Source organism: Phocoena phocoena, chromosome 5 (genome assembly GCF_963924675.1).
Source record: "Phocoena phocoena chromosome 5, mPhoPho1.1, whole genome shotgun sequence".
In the NCBI taxonomy this organism is placed as follows: Eukaryota; Metazoa; Chordata; class Mammalia; order Artiodactyla; family Phocoenidae; genus Phocoena; species Phocoena phocoena.
In genome coordinates, this window is record NC_089223.1 from 50,943,204 (window position 1) to 50,966,374 (window position 23,171).

Here is a 23,171-nt window from a genome sequence, read left to right on the forward strand (position 1 = left end):
CCCTCTTAGAACTGCTTTTGCTGCATCCCATAGGTTTTGGGTCGTCCTGTCTCCATTGTCATTTGTTTCTAGGTATTTTTTAATTTCCTCTTTGATTTCTTCAGTGATCACTTCTTTATTAAGTAATGTATTGTTTAGCCGCCATGTGTTTGTTTTTCGACAGATCTTTTCCTGTAATTGATATCTACTCTCATAGCACTGTGGTCGGAAAAGATACTTGATATAATATCAATTTTCTTAAATTTACCAAGGCTTGATTTGTGACCCAAGATATGATCTATCCTGGAGAATGTTCTATGAGCACTTGAGAAAAATGCGTATTCTGTTGTTATTGGATGGAATGTCCTATAAATATCAATTAAGTCCATCTTGTTTAATGTATTATTTAAAGCTTGTGTTTCCTTATTTATTTTCATTTTGGATGATCTGTCCATTGGTGAAAGTGGGGTGTTAAAATCCCCTACTATGAATGTGTTACTGCTGATTTCTCCTTTTATGGCTGTTAGTATTTGCCTTATGTACTGAGGTGCTCCTATGTTGGGTGCATAAATATTTACAATTATTATATCTTCTTCTTGGATCAATTCCTTGATCATTATGTAGTGTCCTTCTTTGTTTCTTCTAATGGTCTTTATTTTAAAGTCTATTTTGTCTGATATGAGAATTGCTACTCCAGCTTTCTTTTTATTTCCAATTGCATGGAATATCTTTTTCCATCCCCTCACTTTCAGTCTGTATGTGTCTCTAGGTCTGAAGTGGGTCTCTTGTAGACAGTATATATATGCGTCTTGTTTTTGTATCCATTCAGCCAATCTGTGTCTTTTGGTGGGAGCATTTAATCCATTTACATTTACGGTAGTTATTGATATGTATGTGCCTATTCCCATTTTCTTAATTGTTTGGGTTCGTTATTGCAGGTCTTTTCCTTCTTTTGTGTTTCTTGCCTAGAGAAGTTCCTTTAGTATTTGTTGTAAAGTTGGTTTGGTGGTGCTGAACTCTCTCAGCTTTTGCGTGTCTGTAAAGGTTTTAATTTCTCCATCAAATCTGAATGAGATCATTGCTGGGTAGAGTAATCTTGGTTGCAGGTTTTTCTCCTTCATCATTTTAAATATGTCCTGCCAGTCCCTTCTGGCTTGCAGAGTTTCTGCTGAAAGATCAGCGGTTAACCTTATGTTGATTCCTTTGTGTGTTATTTGTTGTTTTTCCCTTGCTGCTTTTAATATTTGTTCTTTGTATTTAATTTTTGACAGTTTGATTAATATGTGTCTTGGCATATTTCTCCTTGGACTTATCCTGTATGGGACTCTCTGTGCTTCCTAGACTTGATTAACTGTTTCTTTTCCCATATTAGTGAAGTTTTCAACTACAATCTCTTCAAATATTTTCTCAGTCCCTTTCTTTTCCTCTTCTTCTTCTGGAACCCCTATAACTCGAATGTTGGTGCATTTAATGTTGTCCCAGAGGTCTCTGAGAGTGTCCTCAGTTCTTTTCATTCTGTTTTCTTTATTTTGCTCTGCAGTAGTTATTTCCAGTATTTTATCTTCCAGGTCACTTATCCGTTCTTCTGCCTCAGTTATTCTGCTACTGATCCCATCTAGGGTATTCTTAATTTCATTTATTGTGTTGTTCATCATTGCTGGTTTCTTCTAGGTCCTTGTTAAATGTCTCTTGCATTTTGTCTATTCTATTTCCAAGGTTTTGGATCATCTTTACTATCATTATTCTGAATTCTTTTTCAGGTAGACTGCCTCTTTCCTCTTCATTTGTTAGGTCTGGTGGGGTTTTACCTTGCTCCTTCAACTGCTGTGTGTTTTTCTGTCTTCTCATTTTCCTTATCTTACTGTGTTTGGGGTCTCCTTTTTGCAGGTTGCTCGTTCGTAGTTCCCGTTGTTTTTGGTGTCTGTCCCCAGTGGCTAAGGTTGGTTGAGTGGGTTGTGTAGGATTCCTGGTGGAGGGGACTAGTGCCTGTGTTCTGGTGGATGAGGCTGGATCTTGTCTTTCTGGTGGGCAAGTCCACGTCTGTTGGTGTGTTTTGTGGTGTCTGTGGACTTATTATGATTTTAGGCAGCCTCTCTGCTAGTGGGTGGGGTTGTGGTCCTGTCCTGTGGCATAGGGTGTCTAGCAGTGTAACTTGCTGGTCGTTGAGTGAAGCTGGCTGCTGGTGTTGAGATGCAGATCTCTGGGAGATTTTCACCATTTGATGTTATGTGGAGCTGGGAGGTCTCTTGTGGACCAGTGTCCTGAAGTTAGCTCTCCCACCTCAGAGGCACAGCACTGACTCCTGGCTGGAGCACCAAGAGCCTTTCATCCACACGGCTCAGAATGAAAGGGAGGAAAAGAAGAAAGAAAGAATTGGTAGAAGTAGAAAGAAGGAAAGAAAGAAAGAAAGGAGGAAGGGAGGGAGGAAGGGAGGAGGGAAGGAAGAAAAAAACAAAGAAAGAAAGAAGATATAGTAAAATAAAATAAAGTAAGATAAAATAAAGTTATTAAAATAAAAAATAATTATTAAGAAAAAAAATTAAAAAAAGAAATGGACAGATAGAACCCTAGGACATATTGTGGAAGGAAAGATATACAGAGAAAATCTCTCACAGAAGCATACACACACACACTCACAAAAAGAGGAAAAGGGGAAAAAATCGTAAATCTTGCTCTCAATGGCCACCTCCTCAATTTGGGATGATTCATTGTCTATTCATGTATTCCACAGATGTAGGGTACATCAAGTTGATTGTGGAGCTTTAATCCACTGCTTCTGAGAATGCTGGGAGAGATTAACCTTTCTCTTTGTTCTCACAGCTCCCAGAGCTCAGCTTTGGATTTGGCCTCACCTCTGTATGTAGGACGCTGGAGGGAGTCTGCTCTTCGCTCAGACAGGATGGGGTTAAGGGATCAGCTGCTTTGCGGACTCTGGCTCACTCAGGCCGGGGGAAGGGAGGGGTACAGAGTCCGGGGTGAGCCTGCGGTGGCAGAGGCCGGCATGACATTGCACCAACCTGAGACTTGCCGTGCATTCTCCCAGGGAAGTTGTCCCTGGATTCTGGGACCCTGGCAGTGGCGGGCTGCACAGGCTCCCTGCAAGGGGTGTGTGGATAGTGACCTGTGCTTGCACACAGGCTTCTTGGTGGCGACAGCAACAGCCTTAGCCTCTTATGCCCGTCTAGGGGGTCCGCGCATTTAGCTGCTGCTTGCGCCCATCTCTGGAGATCCTTTAAGCAGCACTCTTAATCCCCTCACCTCATGCACCAGGAAAAAATGAGGGAAGAAAAAGTCTCTTGCCTCTTCGGCAGCTCCAGACCTTTTCCCAGACTGCCTCCTGGCTAGCTGTGGTGCCCTAATACCTTCAGCCTGTGTTCACGCTGCCAACCCCAGTCCTCTCCCTGGGATCTGGCCTCTGAAGCCCGAGCCTCAGCTCCCAGCCCCCACCCGCCCCAGCGGGTGAGCAGACAAGCCTCTCAGACGGATGAGTGCTCGTCGGCACCGATTCTCTGTGCAGGAATCTCTCCCCGCTTTGCCCTCCGCACCCCTGTTGCTGCGCTTTCCTCCACGGCTCCGAAGCTTTCCCACTCCGCCACCCACAGTCTCTGCCCGTGAAGGGGCTTCTAGTGTGTGGAAACCTTTCCTCCTTCACAACTCCCTCCCACTTGTGCAGGTCTCATCCCTATCCTTTTGTCTCTGTTTATTCTTTTATCTTTTGCCCTACCTAAGTACGTGGGGAGTTTCATGCTTTTTGGGAGGTCTGAGGTCTTCTGCCAGCATTCAGTAGGTGTTCTGTAGGAGTTGTTACACCTGTAGATGTATTTCTGGTGTGTCTGTGGGGAGGAAGGTGATCTCCGCGTCTTACTCTTCCACCATCTTCCCGGAAGCCTCCCATAAGTGTGTTTTCTAAATGTGTGACTCTTTTCTAAATGTGTTTTGTAATTCAGTTCATGTGTAGCCATGTTTACATTCCCTCTATTAGTTATATCTTATGATAAGTTCCTTTCTCTGTGTGACTTATTTCACTTAGAATCATCGTACCTAAATCCACTCATGCTGCTAGTAGATTTATGACTTTGATTTCACTGTTGAGTGATATTCCATTGTACATAAATACCACAACTTCTTTTTCAATTTTTCTCTTTCCTGGGCGATTTAAGGTGTACCGAAGTCAAGGTTTTTGTAAACAGAGCAGTGCTAAACTTTGGTGTGGCTGTGTCTTGTTGATTTTTAGTTTTCCCAAGATATACACCCATGAATGGAGGTGCCCAATGCTCTGTACCTCTGTTTTTTAGATGTTTTAGGAAACACCATACACTTCTCCAGAGTGTCTGTTGGCAATTTACATCCCGCCCATCAGCGTAACAAGGCTCCTTGTTCTCCACGGCCTGTCCTGCCTTTCTGTTTTTTACACTTCTTTCGGGTGGCCCTTTTGACCGGTGGAAGTGAGACTTCTTTGTAGTGCAGATTTGTATTGCCCACTTGCTTTGTTGGCCAAAAAGGGCGTATGCGTTTTTTCCTGAATATATTCAGGAGAAAACACATACGCCCTTTTTGGCCAACTGCATCATTGTCAAAGTTCTGCCGCTTTTCATGTGCTTAAAATGCGACTCCAATCTACCTCTTGAAATCTGTTTCCTGCAATTCTGCCTTGCTTTCAAATCCTCTTCGTTGCCTTACCTCAGTATAGTTTTGGACGATAGTTGTCCTTTATAACTCTGCAGGTTTGTGATGTGCAGCGCCCCTGAGCTCCATTTTTCAACTCGCTTGTTTGTGAGCTGGCCGCTACACCACAGGAGTTTTTCAGGCCCTATTCTGGTTCCTGGGTGGCAGGCTGAGCATTTGGTTAATTCTTCCCGATAGGAAACTAGAGTGACCTGTGCCTGACCAAACACCTACAGCTAGTCTCTCATTGGTTCCTCCTCTTGCCGTTCATCCTCCGCACAAATTGCAAACTGTGGGAAATAAGATGTTAAAGGCTCTGACTTTCCAAGTGGGGAGATTGTTAGTAAAATGGTTGGAATGGCGAACCCGAGCACCAGGAGATGAAAACTGAGGTGCATTTTAGAAACATTTCCCGATCCATGGTGTATTATCCTTTGGATTTCCAATGCAAATTTTATCTGTAGGAAATTTCCCTTGGACCTGGAGAGGTGGGACCCATGGAATGGGTATCATGCAGTATTACTTTAAAGGGTCTGCATTTGCTCACCCACCCTCACCAATCCTCTCAGCCCCAAGCATTTCCAGCCTTATGTGTCTTCCAGCTGTGGGTGTACATGTGGTCAAATAGGTTGCGTCACAGGCCCTGAGCAAATCTTGTAAGAATTTCTATCTCTTTCACTATCTTTATTTTTTTTGTAATTTATATTTATAATGGGGTTTAGCTGATTTTCAATGCTGTGTTTATGCCGCTTCACACCCACTTGATTCACTTACAGAGAGATATCAATAAATACTTTTTAAGATTCTTACTACGCATATTTATTGTTTTGTGGTGAACAGGGTGTGTTGAGTCCAGTTCATTGAGCAACGAGTAGGTCTTGTCTATTACATATTTGGTTGATGGAACAGTATCTGTGCTAATTTCAAACTCTTGTTTATGCATCACCCCACCTCACCTTTCCCCTTAAGCAGCCATAAGTGTGTTTTCTAAATGTGTGACTCTGTTCTGTTTTGTAATTCAGTTCATGTGTAGCAGTTTTTACATTCCCTTTATCAGTTATATCTTAAGATAAGTTTCTTTATCTCTGTGACTTACTTGTCTTAGAATCATCATTCCTAAATCATTCATTATGCTGCTACTAGCCTTATGACATTGATTTCCTGGCTGAATGATATTCCATTGTACATAAGTAGCGCAACCTCCTTATCCATTTTTCTCTTTCATGGGATATTTAAGGTGTACCCTATTCGAAATTCTTGTAAACAGAGCAGCCCTAGACTTTGGGGTGCCTGTGTCCTGTCGATTTTTGGTTTCCCCAAGGTATACACCCGTGTGTGGAAGTGCCGTATGCTCTGTAGCTCTGTTTCTTATATGTTTTAAGAAACAGCGTACACTTCTCCAGAATGGCTGTTGGCATTTTACATATGGCCCATCAGCGTAACAAGGCTCCCTTTTCTCCATGTCTTTTCCTGCATTTCTAGTTTTTACACTTTTTCAGGATGGCCCTTTTGACCGATGTGAAATGAGACTTCTTTGTACTGCTGATTTGCATTGCCCGCTTGTTTGGTTGGCCAAAAAGGGCCGTATGCGTTTTTTTCTGAATATATTTACGAAAAAATGCCTATGCCCTTTGTGGCCAACTGCATCATTGTCGAAGTCCTGCCGCTTTTCATGTGCTTTAAAGGGGACTCCCATCTACCTCTTGAAAACTGTTTCCTGAAATTCTGCCTTGCTTTCAAATCCTCTTCGTTGCCACACTTCAAGATATTTTTTGACCATAGTTATCATTTATAACCCTGCAGGTTTGTGAATTGCAGTGCCCCTGAGCTCCATTTTTCACCTCGGTTTTTTGGGAGCTGGCTGCAAAACCGCAGGATTTCTTCATGCCCTATTCTGGTTCCTGGAGGCAGGCTGAGTTTTTGGTTAATTCTTCTTCCTGATTGGAAATTAGAGTGGCATGTGCCTGTCCAAACGCCTATATCTAGTCTCTCATTAGTTCCCCGTCTTCCCGTTTATTGTCCAGAGAAGTTGCAAAGTGTACAAAACAGGAGGTTAAAGGTGTTGCTTCTCCAAGTGGGGAGATTGTTAGTAAAGTGGCTGGAATGGAGAACCACAAGGAGATGAAAAATGAGGTGCATTTTAGAAACCTTTTCTGATCACAAGGTGTACAGTCCTCTGGGTTTCCCATGCATGTTTTAGCTGTAGGAAGATTCCCTTGAACCTGGAGATTTGGGACCCATGGAATGGGTACCCAGCAGTATTACTTTAAAGGGTCTGCATTTGCTCACCCAACTTCACTAATTCTCTTAGCCCAAACAGTTTCCAGCCTTATGTCTCATCCTGCTGTGGGTCTAGATGTGTTCAATCCATGTTGCATCACAGCCCCTGAGCAAAAGTTGTAAGAATTTTTCTCTCTCTCACTGTCTTTTATTTTTTTAAATTTATTATTATATTTGTTACAGCTGATTTTCAATGCTCTCTTTCTTGCCGCTGTACATCCTCTTGATTGACATACAGAGAGCTGTCAATAAATTCTTTTTCTGATTCTTACCAGTCGTATATATTCTTTTCCGGTGACTTGAGTGTGCTGAGTGCAGTACTTTGAGGTACCGTGTAGGCCTTGTCGATTATCAATTTGGTAATTGGAATGGTATCTGCGCTAATTTCAACCTCCTCGATAATGCCTCACCACTCCCCACCTTTCCCCTTTAGCAGCTGTATGTTTGTTTTCTACATATTTGACTATGTTTCTGTTTTGTAATTTATTTCATGTGTAGCCATTTTTGATTCCACCTTTATGTGATATCTTATGATATGTGTCTTTTTCTTTCTGACTTATGTCACTTAGAATGATCGTATGTAACTCCTCCCAAGTTGTTGCAACTGGCTCTATTTCATTGATTTCCTGGCTGAGTAATATTCCACTCTACATAAGTATCACATCTCTTTTATCCATTTTTTCCTTCCAGGGACACTTATGTTTTATCCAAGCCAAGGCTCTTTTAAACAGAGAGGTGGTAAAGGTTGGGGTGCCTGTGTCCTGTCGATTTTTGTTTTCCCCAAGATATATACCCATGAGTGCAAGTGCCCTATGCTCTTTAGCTCATTTTTAAAGATTTTTTAGTAAACACAATACACTTCTCCAGAGTGGCCTTTGGCAATTTACATTTCCACTATCAGCCTCACAGGGCTCCCTTTTCTCCTCACCCTGTCCTGCATTTCTGGTGTTTACACTTTACGAGGATGGCTCTTCTGACTGATGCGAAGTGGTACATTTTGTAGTATTGATTTGCAACGCTCACCTGTTTGGTTGGCTAAAAAGGTTGTATGCTCTTTTCTTGAATATATTCAGAAAAAATGCATACACCCTTTTAGGCCAACTGCATCGTTGACGATGTTCAGCCCCTCTTCTTGTGCTTTAATGGCGAGTCCTTTCTACCTCTTCCAATCCCTTTCCTGCCATTCTTCCTTGCTTACAAGTCCTTTTCTCTGACTTTCCTCAAGACATTTTTCAGTGATAGATATTTTCAACTCTGCAGTTTCGTGAATTTTAGTGTCCCTGAGTTCCATTTTTCAACTTGTGTTTTTGGGAACTGGCCACAAAACAGTGGGATTTCCTCAAGCCCTATTTGGTTTCCGTGGGCAATCTTAGCCTTTGGTCAATTTATCTTCCTGGTTGGAAATTACACTGACATGTGCCTGTTCGAACACCTAGGACTTGTCTCTCATTGTTTCTCATCCTTCCACTTCATCCTCTAGAGAAATTCCAAACTCTGTGCAACAGGATGTTGATGGTCCTGACATCCCCAAGTGGGGAGATTGTTAGGAAAGTCGCTGGAGGGGTGAATCCGACTACCTGGAGATGAGGAGATGACATGTCTTTTCCAAACTCTTTCCGATCAAATGGTGTACCATCTTCTGGGTGTCACAGGCATGTGACATGTACTCTAACCCTAACCCGCTGTCATACCCTAAACTTTACCCTAAACCATACCCATCCCCTAACCCTAAACCCTTACCCTAAGGCTTACTCTAACCCACCCCTAATGCTAACCTGTACACAAACACTAACCCATACCCTAACATATACCCTAACCCTAACCAGTTGTCGTACCCTAACCTGTACTCTAAACTGTACCCGTTCCCTGCGTGTATGGAGAACACCAGGGATTTTTGCAAATCAGTGTCTCCCCGAACCCCAAACGGGAATTTTTAAGCTACAGCTACACGTATGTTCATTAAGGGCCTTGGGCAGTAGGCAGCGTCCGAACTTTAGATGATTGAAGTCATCAGGGTCAGAAGCGCTCACCATCGGCCTCCCTTAGGTTACATTATATCTGTCGTTGATAGATGATGTTGATAAAAATATCTATTCTTTTTCAGATTATTTCCCCTTATAGGTTATTACAAAATATTGAGTGTAGTTCCCTGTGCTATACAGTAATTCTTTGTTGATGATCTATTTTATACATAGCAGTGTTTATGTGTTAATCCCAAACTGTTAAGTTATCCCTCCTCCCACCTTTCCCCTTTGGTAATAATAAAGTATAAGATTTTATACTTCTTAGAAATGGGGGAGCTGAAAGAGAGGTATCATTTTCAATGGAAAAGCATTCAAAACAAGATTGAAGCTTTAACCAAGACTATTAGATGTACATCCTTGGAAAGAAATCACATCATTTCTCTAATGTTGACCTGACAAATAATACAAACCTCTTCACTGAACTTGCTTATAATAAAGTGATGCAAATAACAAATGGAAGTGTTAAAAACATCTTATTTTACCTGAGCCTTATACACTGCTCTATGTTAATTACAGTTTGGCTCACACATTTGTTCAATGAAGTTACAATGTTCTCAATTTCTGTTACTGATCGTACAGAATGGGCCCCAACAAGTGTCCCCCTGCCCAGTGTCATGGGAATCAACAGATTGAGACTGAGTTTGGTTCAGAGCAAAGGAAAATTTATATTTTGATCAGAGAATTGAGAGGTGAGAGCATGCGCTCCCCCGTGGGTTGTGGGCTTGGCTGCTCTGTAGGGATCCTGGGAGCGTCAGACGGAGGGAGGGAGCAGAGCTCTCGAGGGCCAGGTTGGCTGCAGCTCAGGCTCTATGTCGCAAAGTCTGCACGGGGCCCCATGAGCTGAGGTGTCGGCGCAGCCTTTTAGCACTAGGAAATCGGGTCTGAAGTGTTGGGTGTGGGATTCTCTACATGCGGAACCCTAGGGGCATGTGAAATTAGACAAAGCACAAAGAAATAAAAGGTTAGACTTTATTTTATTGCCAGATTCTATTTTTTTTCTCCCAGGAATTTTTCATGGGCTTTGCCGGTGACAAAACCCCCTCTGCCTTTTGTCCAGTTCCTCATTCTTGGGGCAGTGAGGGTGCAGACCCATCTTCTGTAAATGCTTCATGCTGAATTGGGAGTCCTCATACCTGGGGGGCAGGGGAAGAACTTCTCCCCAGCAGCCTCCAGGTGAGGTTGATTGCCCCCAGGCCTCCTGCCTCACTGCTCGTCACCTGAGCACCAGCATTGGAAGTGTTATAGATTCTAATGACCTTTAAGGGTCCAGGAAAGAGATGCACAGAGACGCTGGGGGGATCGGTTTTATCCCGCCCCACATTTGTTTGGCTACCTTAGGCTGACGGTTTCTGCCAGCCTGGATGCTCTCACCAGTAGTCTGTGCTTTCTTCAATTAGGCCCCTGAATTAACGTGCAAACAGCACCAGGTGTCAGAGCTCTGCCCACTCAACTCCCAGACAGTGCAGGGCCAGTGGTGATGAAGGACCATGACGGCCACTGAGTCAACTGCCTTTTGAAGTAGCCAGGAGTCCAGCCGGTCTCATTGGCTACCGTCACCACGGTGCCTGTAGGCTTTTCTATGGTGACAGCGTGATATACGTTTCTCCCACCAAGCTTATGAGCTCCCCTCTGGGTGCAGTAAGTCCTGCAAGCAGTAGTCTGCTCTTTTGGGGCACACTCTTGTTGTTGTCTGAGAGAAACTCCAGGTCAAGTTATGGTCACACAAGTCGTCATGGGGGCCCGTTGCCCCGGTTGTCTCTCTGGAGATTGAGCTGGAGGCCCTCCTCACTCGAGGTCAGCATGCTCATGGAGTGAGCCCTGCAACTTCAGGGCATGATGGGTGGTTAGGATCACCACGTGGGGACCTTTTCCCTTAGGAGGGAACTGGCCTTGAGGGCTGCTGATTTCCAGGATTATAGATACCCCCAGTACCCTGGTTGGATGGGGCAGTGGGCCAAGCCCTTGGTAAACATAGTTTATCCTACCTGGAGGGCATTCTTGCATTGTTCCATTTCAAGTGGTCCCAGTTTTTGCACTAATATTCCAAGGGCAATTCACCTTGTATGGGGATGTAAAGGTCAAAGGGTTTAGTTAAATTAGGGAGTTCCAGGGCAAGGGTCTGAACTGACTGCTCTTTGCATTCTTGAAAAGCCGCTTCTGGATTCTATTCGAAAGGATCATCATATTTTCCTTTCAGTGTTTCATATAGAGGCCCGGCTATTACACTGTAGTTAGGGATCCAGATGCAGCAATCCCCGGCCTCCCCAGGAACCCCTAAGCTGTCTACTAGTTTTAGAAGGCGTAAGGCTGCAAATGGCTTCTTCCCTTTCCTGGGATGGGTTCCTCGACCTTCTGTGAGAATGAAGTCCAGGCAGGTCACCTTAGTCTGTGATATTTGAGCCTCTTTCTTCGACACATTCTATCCTTTATTGGCTAGGTAGTTCAGAGGCCTCCTCAGTAGGGATGGCGATCAGAATGTCGTCTGCATATAGAAGGAGGGTTCCCTTTTCCAGAGGTAGAACCTTTAGGTGTTTAGCTAACGTTTCCCCAAAGATGGTGGGGGAATTTTTGAACCCTTGGGGCAGGACGGCCCAGCAGTATTGATTTTGTTGTATGTTGAGTCCTGCCACTCACAAGCCAAAATTTCTTGTGACTCTGGGACTAATGGAATACAGAAGAAGGCATCATTGAAGTCTAACACAGAATACCATGTCCTGGTGGATGGTAGAATGACCAGCAGGGTGTAGGAATTAGGAACAACAGGTGGCTTCACTGACTGTCCTGACATCCTTTACCAGGTCCCAGCAGCCCACGGTGCTCTCGTGGTCAGGCCAATCCCAGGATATGGAGCTCATTTTGGCAGGCCCCCAGCAGCCAACAGGGCTCTCGTGGTCACGCCCCTCCCAGGATATGGAGCTCACCTGGGCAGGTCCCCATCAGCCCAGGAGCCTCTCGTGTTCAGGCCACTCCCAGGGTATGGAGCTCACCTGTGCATCTACCCATCAGCCCATGAGGCTCTCGTGGTTAGGGCCCTCCCAGGATACAGAGCTCCCCTGGGAAGGAACCCTGGCAGGGCTGGGCACAAAGGAACCGTGTACATAGCCCTTATTGCAGAGCACCCCCAGCTCACCTGTCGCTCAGAGCTGACACAGAGCACCTCAGAGCAGGACTTGAACTAACAAACAGCAGCACCAACAGGTCTGTGACCCTGGGCATCACTCTGTGCGGCCTCCTTCTGCCTGGCGTTCCAGAGATTTCCACTGCTGCTGGGGCACCAGGCCTCTGTCTCCACCCACCACCCTTCCTCTCCCTGACTCCTGGGTTCCTCTCATTAGGAGAGGGTCTTCTTGAAATTGTCTCCCACTCATGGGCCAGATAAAATGATTAGAAAACAAGCCAGAGCTGCAGCCCCTTGTCTATCCTGACTCTCAGGAGCCCACACCTGTTCCTTGGACCTGGCTGGTTCAGCAAGGTCCATTTTCTGCAACTGTGAGCCCCTGAGGTGTGAGGATTGGCTGACCTGGGCAGCCTGACCATGCGGGCCAGACCTCCCCAGGTGTGCCTGGGTTGAGGTCAATATAAACACTGCTCCAGGAAGCAAGCATCCCTGCAGCTGTGTCTGACGTCATATTCTCTGCCCTGTCAGCAGTGTCGGGGATGGGCTGGTAGGTGGGAGTGACAGGCTACAGCTTTGTGGGTAGCCCGGTGTGTGGGGGGCTCTGCTGGACTTTCTGCTAGAGTTGTCAAGCTGCCACCTCTTAAATAAGAGGATGTGTCACTCATAACTGCCGCTGGAATTTCTCCCCGGGCAGAGGTGAGGAAGGAAAAAAGCAGGGGGCCCTGGACAGGAGGGGTATCTCAGGCAGGGAAATGGGAAGCTTCCAGAAGAGCGCCCGGTGCCAGGAAAATCCTGGCTGGCCTGCAGGCACCATGTCGGCTGGTGTGCTGTCGCTGGTGTGGCTCCACAGCCCTTCCTGTAGGCTTTCAAGTCTTTGTACATATTCAGGTGTTTTACCTGGGAATGGTGGGAACAGTTCAGCAGCAGCTGGCCTGGGGCTTGGCTCACGTTTACTCACAGATGCCTTGGCATGGTCCCCCAGCTTTGCAATGAGGACGCTTGTTGTGTGGGGGCTGCTGGCTGCATGGGAGATGATTTCCATCTCTGACCAACTTCAGCATTGTTTACCACTGGAGCAAGTACTCTGATAGGGTTTACCTCTGTATAACTGGTGGGGTCTTTTTTTTTTTTCTTTTTTGGTTCAAGTTAGATTTTATTCCTCTTTTTTGTACTTATAGATATAAGCATGGAAATAATTCATTCCTATAAATACATGTTAAGGGAATACCTTTTTTTCTGTTTTTATAAATTTTATTTATTTTTTTAATTTTTAAATTTATTTACTTTTTTATACAGCAGGTTCTTATTGGTTATCTATTTTATACATATAAATGTATACATGTCAATCCCAATCTCCCAAATCCTCCCAACACTCCCCCCGCCCACGTCTTTACCCTCTCGGTGTCCATACATTTGTTCTCTACATCTGTATGTCTATTTCTACCCTGCAAACCTGTTCACCTGTACCATTTTTCTAGGTTCCACATATATGCATTAATATACAATATTTGTGTTCCTCTTTCTGACTTACTTTACTCTGTAGGACTGTCTCTAGATCCATTGATGTCTCTACAAATGACCCAATTTAATTGCTTTTTATGGCTGAGTAATATTGCATTTTAAACATGTACCACATCTTTATCCATTCGTCTGCCTCTGGGCATTTAGGTTACTTCCATTACCAGGCTATTGTAAGTACTGCTGCAAAGAATATCGTGGTGAATGTGTCCTTTCGATTTATGATTTTCTCTGGGTATATGTCCGGTAGTGGGATTGCTGGACCATATGGTAACTCTATTTTTAGTTTTTTAAGGAACCTCTGTACTGTTGTCCACAGTGACTGTATCAATTTACATTCTCACCAATAGTGGAAGAGGGTTCCTTTTATCCACACCCTCTCCAGCATTTGTTGTCTGTAGATTTCCTGATGAGGCCAATTCTAACAGGTGCGAAGTGATACGTCATTGTAGTTTGGATTTGCCTTTCTCTAATAATTAGTGATGTTGGCTTAGGGTAAGGATTAGGGTTAGGGATAGGGTAAGGGTTAGGGAATGGGTACAGTTTAGGGTAAGGGTTAGGGTACGACAGCGGGTTAGGGTTAGTGTACGTGTTAGGATATGGGTTAGTGTTAGTGTATGGGTTAAGATTATGGAACAGGTTACGGTAAGGCTTTGGGTAAGGATTAGGGTTAGGGTTAGGGAATGGGTATGGTTTAGGGTACAGGATAGGGTATGACAATGGCTAAGGATTACCGTACATGTCAGGGTATGGGTTAGTGTTAGTGTACTGTTTAGGAGTAGAGTACAGTTTAGAGTAAGACTTCAGGTAAGGACTAGTTTTAGGGTTAGGGTAAGGGTTGGGGAAAGGGTACAGTTTAGGGTACAGGTTCGGGTAAGAAAACAGTTTACTCTTAGCATACGTGTGAGTGTATGGGTTAGTGTTAGTGTACGGGTTAGGTTTAGGGTATGGGTTAGGGTAAGGATTCGGGCAAGGGTTAGGGTTAGGGTTAGGGAACGGGTATGGTTTAGGGTACAGGTTAGGGTATGACAATGGTTTAGGGTTAGCGTACGTGTTAGGGTACGGGTTCGAGTTAGTGTACGGGTTAGGATTAGGGTATGGGATAGAGTAAGGGTTAGGGTTAGGGAACGGGTATAGTTTAGGGTGCAGGTTAGTGTATCACAATGGTTTAGGGTTAGCGTACATGTTAGGGTATGGGTTAGTGTTAGTGTATGGGTTAGAATTAGGGTACGGGTTAGGATAAGCCTTCGGGTAAGGGTTAGGGTTAGGGTTAGGGAACGGGTACGGTTTAGGGTACAGGTTAGGGTACGACAAGAGTTTAGGGGTAGTGTACGTGTTAGGGTACTGATTAGTGTTCGTGTACTGGTTGGATTAGGGTATAGGTTAGGGTAAGGCTTCGGGTGAGGGTTAGGGTTAGGTTTAGGGGACAGGTTTGTTTTAGTGTACAGGTTAGTGTACAACAATGGTTTAAGGTTAGCGTACCTGTTATGGTATGCGTTAGTGTTAGTGTATGTGTTAGGATTAGGGCACGGGTTCGGGTGGGGCTTCGGGTAATTGTTAGGGTTAGGGAACGGGTACAATTTGGTGTACAGGTTAGGGTATGACAACTGTTTATGGTTAGCGTATGTGTTAGGGTAAGTGTTAGTGTTAGTGTATGGGTTAGGATTAGGGTACAGGTTAGGGTAAGGCTTCGTGTAAGGGTTAGGGTTAGGGTTAGGGAACGGGTAGAGTTTGATGTACACTTTAGGGTACGACAAGGGTTTATGGTTAGCGTACATGTTAGGGTACGGGTTAGTGTTAGTGTATGGGATAGGATTAGAATACGGGTTAGGGTAAGGCTTCGGGTAATGTTTAGGGTTAAGGTTAAGGAACGGGTACGTTTTAGGGTACAGTTTAGGGTACTCCATGGTGTAGGGTTAGCGTACGTGTTAGGGTACAGGTTAGTGTTAGTGTATGGGTTAGTATTAGGGTATGGGTTAGGGTAAGGGTTCGGGTAATGTTTAGAGTTAGGGTTAGGGTTAATGAACGGGTACGTTTTAGGGTACAGTTTAGGGTACTCAACTGTTTAGGGTTAGTGTACGGGATATGATTAGGGTACAGGTAGGGTAAGACTTCGGGTAAAAGTTATGGTTAGGGAATGGGTACCGTTTAGGGTACAGGTTAGGCTACAACAAAGTTTTAGTGTTTGTATATGTGTTAGGGTATGGGTTAGTGTTAGTGTATGGGTTAGGATTAGAGTATGGGTTAGGGTAAGGCTTCCAGTAAGGGGTAGGGTTAGGGATAGGGTGAGGGAACGGGTACGGTTTAGGGTACAGGTTATGGTACAACAACGGTTTAGGGTTAGTGTACGTGTTAGGGTATGGGTAAGTGTTAGTGCATGGGATAGGAGTAGGGTACGGGTTAGGTTAAGGCTTCGGGTAAAGGTTAGGCTTATTGTTTGGCTTAGGGAATGGCTACGGTTTAGGGTACAGGTTAGGGTATGGCAACGGTTTAGGGTTAGAGTACATGTTAGGTTACGGGTTAGTGTTAGTATACGGGTTAGGATTAGGTTACGGGTTAGGGTAAGGATTCGGGTAAGTGTTAGAGTTAGGTTTAGGGTTAGGGAATGGGTACGGTTTAGGGTACAGGTTAGGGTATGACAACGTTTTAGAGTTAGTGTATGTCTTAGGGTATGGGTTAGTGTTAGTGTACGGGTTAGGATTAGGGTGCACGTTAGGGTAAGGCTTCGGATAAGGGATAGGTTTAGGGTTAGGGTTAGGTTACAGGTACGGTTTAGGGTACAGGTTAGGGTACGACAAAGGTTTATGTTTAGTGTATATGTTAGGGTACGAGTTAGTGTTAGTGTACAGGTTAGGATTAAGTTATGGGTTAGTATAAGGCTTTGAGTAAGGGTTAGGGATAGTGTTAGGGTTAGGGAACGGGTATAGTTTAGCGTACAGGTTAGGATACAATAAAGATTTAGGTTTAGTGTATGTATTAGTGTACGGGTTAGTGTTAGTGTATGTGTTATGATTAGGGTACGGGTTAGGGTAAGGCTTCAGGTAAGGGTTAAGTTTAGGGTTAGGATTAGGCTTAGGGAACGGGTACGGTTTAGGGTTGGCATATGTGTTAGGGTATGGTTTAGTGTTAGTGTAAGGGTTAGGATTAGGGTACGGGTTAGGATAAGGCTTCGGGTAAGGGTTAGGTTTAGGGTTAGGGTTAGGGTTAGGTTTAGGGAAGGGGTATGGTTTAGGGTACAGATTAGGGTACAGTAGCGATTTAGGTTTACTGTATGTGTTAGGGTATGGGTTAGTGTTAGTGTACGGGTTAGGACTAGGGTATGTGTTAGGGTAAGGCTTCAGGTAAGGTATAGGTTTAGGGTTAGGGTTAGGAAATGGGTACGGTTTAGGGTACAGGTTAGGGTACGACAACAGTTTAGGGTTAGCGTACGTGTTACAGTATGTGTTAGTGTTAGTGTATGGGTTAGGATTAGGGTACGAGTTAGGGTAAGGCTTCCGGTAAGGGTTATGTTTAGGGATAGGGTTCGGGTTATGGTTGGGAAACGGGTACAGTTTAGGGTACAGGTTATGGTACGACAATGGTTTAGGGTTAGTGTATGTGTTAGGGTACAGATTAGGATTAGGGTGATGGTTAGGGTAAGGCTTTGGGTAAACATTTGGTTAGTGTTAGGGTTACGGAACGGCTACCGTTTAGGGTACAGTTTAGGATATGGCAACGGTTTAGGGTTAGCATTTGTGTCAGGGTATGGGTTAGTGTTAGTGTATGGGTTAGGATTAGGGAACGGGTTAGGGTAAGGCTTCAGGTAAAGGTTAGGGTTAGAGTTAGGGAACGGATACGGTTTAGGGTACAGTTTAGCATACGACAATGGTTTAGGGTTAGCGTTCGTGTTAGGGTACAGGTTAGTGTTAATGTACTGGTTAGGATTAGGGTACGGGTTAACGTGAGGCTTCAGGTAAGTGTTAGGTTTAAGGTTAGGGTTAGGGTTAGGGAATGGGTAGAGTTTAGGGTACAGGTTAGGGTAGGACAACAGTTTAGGGTTAGTGTATATGTTAGGGTATGGGTTAATGTTAATATACGGGTTAGGATTAGGGTAAGGGTTGGGGTAAGGCTTCAGGTAAGGGTTAGGTTTAGGTTTTGGGTTAGGGTTAGGGTTAGGGAATGGGTACGGTTTAGGCTACAGGTTAGGGTACGACAATGATTTAGGGTTAGCACACATGTTAGGGTACAGGTTAGTGTTAGTGTATGTGTTAGTATTAGGGTACGGGTTAGGGTAAGGCTTCAGGTAAGGGTTAGGCTTAGGGTTAGGGTTAGTGTTAGGGAACAGGTACGTTTTAGGGTACAGTTTAGTGTACGACAATGGTTTAGGGTTAGCTTACGGGTTAGGGTATGGGTTAGTGTTACTGTATGGGTTAGGATTAGGTTACAGGTTAGGGTAAGGCTTCGGGTAAGGGTTAGGGTTAGGGAATGGGTATGGTTTAGGGTACAGGTTAGGGTACGACAATGGCTTAGGTTTAGCGTACATTTTACTGTAAGTGTTAGTGTTAGTGTACGGGTTAGGTTTAGTGTATGGGTGAGGGTAAGACTTCGGGTAAGTGTTAGGTTTAGGGTTAGGGTTAGGGCTAGTGTTACAGAACGTGTACGGTTTAGGTTACAGGTTAGGGTACAACAACAGTTTAGGGTTAGTGTATGTGTTAGGGTATGCGTTAGTGTTAGTGTATGTATTAGGATTAGGGTACGGGTTAGGGTAAGCCTGCGGGTAAGGGTTAGGTTTAGGGTTAGGGTAAGGGTTAAGGAACGGGTACGGTTTAGGGTTCAGGTTAGGGTATGACAATGGTTTAGGGTTAGCGTAAGTGTTAGGGTAAGTGTTAGTGTTAGTGTACAGGTGAGAATTATGGTATGGGTTAGAGTAAGGCTTTGGGTAAGGGTTAGGGTTAGGGAATGGGTACTGTTTAGCGTACAGGTTAGGGTACGATAACAGTTTAGGGTTAACGTACGTGTTAGGGTATGGGTTAATTTTTGTGTATGCTTTTTATTAGGGTATGGGTTAGGGTAAGGCTTCGGATAAGGTTAAGGGTAAGTGTTAAAGTTTGGGTTAGGGAACGTGTATGGTTTAAGGTTCAGGTTAGAGTATGACAACAGTTTATGTTTAGTGTATGTGTTAGGGCATGTGTTAGTGTTAGTGTACATATTAGGATTAGGGTACGGGTTAGGGTAAGACTTCGTGTAAGGTTTAGACTTAGGGTTAGTGTTAGGGTTAGGGAACGGGTAATGTTTGGTGTACAGTTTAAGGTACGACATTGCTTTAGGGTTAGCGTACATGTTAGGGTATGGGTTAGTGTTAGAGTATGGGTTATAATTAGGGTACGGGTTAAGGTAAGGCTCGTGTAAGGGTTAGGATTAGGGTTAGTGTTCGGGAACGTGTAATGTTTATGGTAAAGTTACGGTATGACAACGGTTTAGGGTTAGCATATGTGTTAGGGTATGGGTTAGTGTTAGTGTACGGGTTAAGATTAGGGTACAGGTTAGGGTAAGGCTGGTAGGGTTTAGGTTTAAGGTTAGGGTTAGGGAATGGGTATGGTTTAGGTTACAGGTTAGTGTATGACAATGGTTTAGGGTTAACGTACGTGTTAGCGTATGGTGTAGTGTTAGTGTATGGGTTAGAATTAGGGTACGTGTTAGGGTAAGGCTTCGGATAAGTATTAGGGTTAGGCTTAAGGTTAGCGTTAGGGAGCGGTATGGTTTAGGGTACAGGTTAGGGTATGGCAAAGGTTTATTTTTAGTGTATGTGTTAGGGTACGGGTCAGTGTTAGTGTACGGGCTAGAATTAGGTTACTGGTTAGTGTAAGGCTTCAGGTGAAGGTTAGGGATAGTGTTAGGGTTAGGGAATGGGTATGGTTTAGCCTACAGCTTGGGGTATGACAATTGTTTAGGGTTAGCGTACATGTTAGGGTACGGGTTATTGTTAGTGTACGGTTAGGATTAGGGTACGGGTTAGGGTAAGGCTTTGGGTAAGGGTTAGGGTTAGGGTTAGGGAATGGGTACAGTTTAGGGTACAGGTTATTGTACGATAATGGTTTAGTGTTAGCGCACGTGTTATGGTTTAGTGTTAGCGCACGTGTTATGGTTTAGTGTTAGTATACAGGTTAGGATTAGGGTACGGGTTAGGGTAAGGCTTCGAGTAAGGGTTAGGTTTAGGTTTAGGGTGAGGATTAGGTAATGGGTATGGTTTAGGGTACAGGTTAGGGTATGGCAACGGTTTAGGGTTAGTGTATGTGTTAGGGTATGGTTTAGTGTTAGTGTACGGGTTAGGATTAGGGTACGGGTTAGGGTAAGGCTTTGGGTAAGTGTTAGTGTTAGGGTTAGGGTTAGGTTTAGGTTTAGGGAACGGGTACGGTTTAGGGTACAGGTTAGGGTACGACAACGGTTTAGTGTTAGTGTACATGTTAGGGTACAGGTTAGTGTTCGGTTTACGATTCGGGTATGGGTTAGGGTAAGGCTTCGGGAAAGTGTTAAGGTTAGTGTTAGGGCTAGGGAATGGTTACGTTTCAGGGTTGAGTTTAGGGTACGACAATGGGTTAGTGTTAGGGTACGTGTTAGGTTATGCATTATTGTTAATGCACGGGTTAGGATTACATTACCGTGTAGTGTAAGGGTTAGGGTAAGTGTTCAGGTTAGGATTAGTGGTAGGGTTAGGGTCAGGGAACGGGTGAATTGCATTGCCCCTGTACTCCATAGAAAGTGATGGAAATATCCAATGAAAGTGTTAGAAACATCTTATTCTACCCGAGCCTTATACTCTGCTATATGTTAATTACAGTTTGGCTCACACATCTGTTCATTGAAGTTAAATGTTCTCAATTTCTGTTACTGATCCACCAGAGTGGGCCGCAACAAGGCTCCCCTTGCCCACTGTCATTGGAGCCAACAGATGGAGACTGAGTTTGGTTCAGAAGCAAGGGAAACTTTGTAATTTCAACAGAGAATGGAGACATGAGAGCGTGCACTGGCCGTGGGCTGTGGGCTGGGCTGCTGTGTAGGGATCCCAGCAGCATCAGCAGGAGTGAGTGGCACAGCTCTCGAGGGCCGCGTTGGCTGCAACTCCGGGTCTATGTTGCGAAGTCTGCACGGGGCCCTGGGAGCTGAAGTGTCGACCCAGCTATTCTGCATTAGGAAATCGGGTCTGAAGTGCCGGGTGTGGGACCTCTGCATGCGGAACCCTAGAAGCACGTGAAATTAGACAAAGCACAGAGGGAAAAAAAGGTTAGACATTATTTCATTGCCCAGATTGTATTTTTATCTCCTAGGAATTTTTCATGGGCTTTGCCAGTGATAAACCACTCCTCTGCCTTTTGTCCCTTTCCTCATTCTTGGGACACTGTGGGTGCAGACCCCTCTTCTGTAACTACTTCTTGCTGAGTTGGGAGTCCTCATACTCGTGGGGAGGGGCAGAACTTCTCCCCAGCAGCCTCCAGGTGAGGTTGATTGTCTCCAGGCCTCCTGCCTCACTGCTCGTCTGCCTGAGCACCAGCATTGGAAGTGCTATAGATTCTAATGACCTTTAAGGGTCCAGGAAAGAGATGCACAGAAACGCTGGGGGGGCCGGTTTTACACCGCCCCACATTTGTTCAGCCACCTTAGGCTGACGGTTTCTGCCAGCCTAGATGCTCTGACCAGTAGTCTGTGCTTTCTTCAGTTAGGCTCGTGAATTAATGTACAAATAGCACCATATGTCAGAGCCCTGCCCACTCAACTCCCAGACAGTCCAGGCCCAGTGGTGATCCAGAACCATGATGGCCACTGAGTCAACGGCCTTTTGAAGAAGCCAGGAGTCCAGAGAGTCTCATTGGCTGCCATCACCAGGGTGTCTGTAGGCTTTTCTATGGTGACAGCGTGATATACATTTCCCCTCCGAAGCTTATTAGCTCCCCTCTGGGTGCAGTAAGTCCTGCAAGCTGTAGTCTGCTCTTTTGGGGCACACTCTTGTTGTTTTCTGAGAGAAGTTCCAGGTCAAGTGATGGTCACATGAGTCGTCATGGGGGCCCATTGCCCCCGGTTGTCTCTCTAGAGCTTGGAGTTGGAGGGCCTCCTCATTCGAGGTGAGTGTGACCACGGAGCGCCCCCTGCAACTTCAGGGCATGGTGGGTAGTTAGGAAAACCACGTGGGGTCCTTTTCCCTCAGAAGGGAGCTGGATTTGCAGGCTGCTGATTTCCAGGTTCTTAGATACTCCCAGTACCCTGGCCGGATGGGGCAGCAGGCCAAGCCCTTGGTGACCATAGTTTATCCCATCTGGAAGGCATTCTTGTGTTGTTCCATTTCAAGTGGTCCCAGTTTTTGCACTAATACTCCAAGGGTGATTCACATTCTATGGGGATGTAAAGTTCAAACGGTTTAGCTAAATTAGGGAGGTCCAGGGCAAGGGTCTGAATTGACTGCTCTTTGCATTCTTGAAAGACAGCTTCTGGATTCTATTCGAAAGGATCATCATCTTTTCCTTTCAGTGTTTCATATAGAGGCCCAGCTAGTAGACTGTAGTTAGGGATCCAGATGCAGCAATCCCCAGCCTCCCCAGGAACCCCTAAGCTGTCTTCTAGTTTTAGAAGGGGTAAGGTTGCACATGGCTTCTTCCCTTTCCTGGGATGGGCTTCTCTGACATTCTGTGAGAATGAAGCCCAGGCAGGTCACCTTAGTCTGTGATATTTGAGCCTTTTTTTGACACCTTCTATCCTTTATTGGTTAGGTAGTTCAGAGGCCTCCTTAGTAGGGCTGTTGATCAGAATGTCGTCTGCATATTGAAGGAGGGTTCCCTTTTCCAGAGGTAGAACTTTTAGGTGTTTAGCTAACGTTTCCCCAAAGATGGTGTGGGAATTTTTGAACCCTTGGGGCAGGACGGCCCAGCAGTATTGATTTTGTTGTATGTTGAGTCCTGCCACTCACAAGCCAAAATTTCTTGTGACTCTGGGACTAATGGAATACAGAAGAAGGCATCATTGAAGTCTAACACAGAATACCATGTCCTGGTGGATGGTAGAATGACCAGCAGGGTGTAGGAATTAGGAACAACAGGATGTATATCCTCGGTGGCTTCACTGACTGTCCTGACATCCTTTACCAGGTCCCAGCAGCCCACGGTGCTCTCCTGGTCAAGACAAACACAGGATATGGAGCTCATCTTGTCAGGTCCCAGCAGCCAACAGGGCACTCCTGGTCACGCCCCTCCCAGGATATGGAGCTCACCTGGGAAGGTCACTGGCAGCCTACAGGACTCTCATGGTCAGGCCCCTCCCAGGGTATGGAGCTCACCTGTGCAGCTACCCAGCAGCCCATGAGGCTCTCGTGGTCAGGCGCCTCCCAGGATACAGAGCTCCCCTGGGCAGGTACCGTGACAGGGCTGGGCACACAGGCACCGTGCGCATAGCCCTCAATGCAGAGCACCCCCAGATCACCTGTCGCTCAGAGCTGACACAGAGCAACTCAGAGCAGGGCTTGAACTAACAAACAGCAGCGCCTACAGATCTGTGACCCTGGGCATCACTCTGTGAGGCCATCTTCTGCCTGGCGTTCCAGAGATTTCCACTGCTGCTGGGGC